Below are 2,934 nucleotides of genomic sequence, written 5' to 3' on the forward strand. Positions count from 1 at the left end.
CAAAACAATAAAAAGTCAGACCCAAAGAACACAGATTTTATAAGCTTTTGCGTACCAATTAAGAAAAAATCTTATCATAAAATTCAAAACCCACATGAACAAAAAAATTTAATAAACTGAAATCTCACCCTAGGAATAAAGCACACTTTGAGAAACTTTCCTTTATGTTGAGATTGATTCCGTCAGTTAATGAAGTTGCAGTCTTTTCTTTCTTTTGGGAGCCATTCATACCTGAAGAAACATTTAACTATCAAATTCCTTCACAAAATGAATTTTCACATAATCTCAAAAAGGTTTCTTTTAATCACAATCTTAAGAAACAGAACAAACAATATACACACAATCACAAAGCATAATCAAATAAAAAATACAACCACAGTAGACCAAACAAATGTAACCTTTGAATAAAGTATTTTTACATCTTTCGCTGCAAAAGCAGAAAAAACAAATGGCAAACACAATTACTTTTGGATTAGCTTTTAGAATATAATCCAAAACCTCATCTATAACCTTGTTTCCATTTTGATCAGCAGCATTTAAAATCGATTTCAAAGCCAAATCACATAATCAGTTTCTACCTCAAACAAAAAAAGACAATTTTTACAGCGATGAAAAAGTCAGTAATAAAAGGATTTTTATCATCCATGAACCAGCCACCATCCCAAGATATGTACGCTTTCGTAACAATAAGGTTGAGATCAGTAAGTACTACAACTTCCAGAAGTATTCCATGTTAGTTCGCTCTGTTATCAATTACAACCCTGAGACAAAACAACATTGGATGAAGAGGCGTAAATCTCAATAAGGGACATGGTAAATAATTGAAGTGATTTTGAGGAATTTAAGGTATGATTTATGCATACACCTTGGTAGGTTCATTCTCTGGATGAGTTTCTCGTACTTATCATCCATGTCATGCGAAAAGCTCATACTAACTTTAGCAGAAAGCCACCCAAAAAAATGAAAATAAATTAGACAAAAGGTTAGAGAGAATAAAAAAACCAATTGGAGAGATGAACAGAACCATTGTAACCAATCGGAAAAGGATACTTGTAAATCTCACCAAGAGAGAGAGAGAGAGAGAGAGAGAGAGAAATTTCAATTGGGATTACACAAAAAAAATAAGTAAAAATCCCAACTTCCTCAGAAAACTACCTCATAAGATACAAATACCATTACTTGGGAGTTAGTTGTAATTCCAAAATTTAATTGGAAGCTCTGCATAGAAATGTATACTATATGAAGATGGCTTTGAAATCTACTACTCCAAATGCCATTCTGAATGTTGTGTGAGATCTACTACTCCAAGCATTCATATTTGTTCTCCAAAGTGCCTATTAACTGTAAGAAACATTTTTGCAGGTGTATGTAAGAATGAACATTCAAGTGAAAAAGTACAGTAAAACCAAAAACCCAGAAACTCAAGTTTTGGTTTCCAAGTGCAAACCTTCTCCAGATTCAATGAGCTTCATCACCTGTTCGACATTACTGACAATTTCCTCCATGAGGCCAGCAACAAATATTCACTGCACACGAAAATTTAGTTCACTTAAAAGAAGCTAACTAAATATGTGAAAAGGGTTCGTAGCAACCTCCAAACTCTCATGAATCTGCAATTTTTGGTTCTCTAATGCAAAGAGGTCGTCAATTTTCTCATTGTGCAATTCCATGTAGGTTGGTACTCAGAATTAAAAACTCCTAGCAGGACATCTGAAAACATAAAGCAGCACCAAATTCAACACAGTAAACATCAGATTTAATCAAGTAAAAATCAAATTTCAAATTAAGAGATCCTTTATAGCTCATTACCATCTGAATTTTATAATGACATCTCTAACAGCTCGATGAATGATACCCGAGTCTCTTTTGGAACCATTGCGCACTGTTGGTCTGCCCATAAGAAAACACCGTTCCTGCAAAAATTCCACACAAACACCAAATTAAACGCAAAACACCAAAATAAAGTCTCAACAATTATGTGACAGTTCTTAAATGCTTCATCCAGGAATTGCAGTTACGAAAACAGGAACAGTAAAATCTTCACCAGTTAACAATCGACAAACTATTTCACAAAGAGAGAGAGAGAGAGAGAAGAAACTGTAACTTTGGTGAAATTACGCAATTGGGTAATAAAAAAGAAACATGCTTTAGCCATTAGGAAGCTGAAAACCTGCAACTAATTTATCAATTTACGGAAATTTGAATTTGGGATCATTTGCGCCTCAAAAAAAATGGCACAGAAATTCGGAAGAAAATGAACAAATTGAAGCCAAATTATATGTACTGGGCAATTGAGAATCACCGAAACTGCTATCGAGCTCTACTGCACGGAATAGTGGGATGCAACCATAGAGATTGAGCGGAAATGACAAAGGGAGAAAGAGAGAATCCCAAACAAAATTCTAGAAAGAGAGGACTTACCGTGAAATCAAAGCCGCTTGAGGAATTAGGGTTTTGTAAAATCAAATTGTTTCAAATTCTAGAGAGAGACAGAGGACTTACCATGAAATGAAGGCCGCTTGAGGAATTTTCTACGAATCGGGACGGGATAGGTAGCATACGTTGTGGTTCGTGGAAAATCGCGAGAGAGAAATGGAGTTCGATGGAGACTGCCGGAAGCAAATGGAAAAGCCCAGCTTTTGAGAGAAAGAAGTGGAAACGGAACGAAAATTCCAGAAGATGTGTAGTCGAAGCGGAGCATTCTACGATGATCGACGCGTACGCAGATGAAGATCGACCCGTGGGGAACGGAGAAGAAAGCAAGGGCATTTGAGTCATTTTATTGTTAATAAACAAAAACTTTGTGTTATAGTTTTAGTCTGTAAATAATTTAATTAATTATTAAACTTTATGCATGCACATTAGCGCGTACGGAAATGTATTTTAAACATTACAGTGCGCTCCGCATATAATTTTTTTTTCTTTTTACATTTA

At 35.1% G+C, this 2,934-nt stretch overlaps 1 long non-coding RNA gene across 1 annotated transcript; it reads right to left on the reverse strand.

Annotated features, from left to right (window-relative positions):
- Positions 1-556: 556 nt before the first annotated feature.
- Positions 557-2,684, reverse strand: LOC103438409 (uncharacterized). The gene is made up of 7 exons (XR_011583285.1): positions 2,503-2,684; positions 1,810-1,913; positions 1,593-1,710; positions 1,448-1,526; positions 1,156-1,341; positions 866-935; positions 557-761 (listed from the first exon to the last, which is right to left on the reverse strand). It is a non-coding gene; the product is annotated as an uncharacterized lncRNA (long non-coding RNA).
- Between the last annotated feature and the right edge of the window lie 250 nt (positions 2,685-2,934).

Source organism: Malus domestica, chromosome 01, assembly GCF_042453785.1.
Source record: "Malus domestica chromosome 01, GDT2T_hap1".
NCBI classification, from domain to species: domain Eukaryota; kingdom Viridiplantae; phylum Streptophyta; class Magnoliopsida; order Rosales; family Rosaceae; genus Malus; species Malus domestica.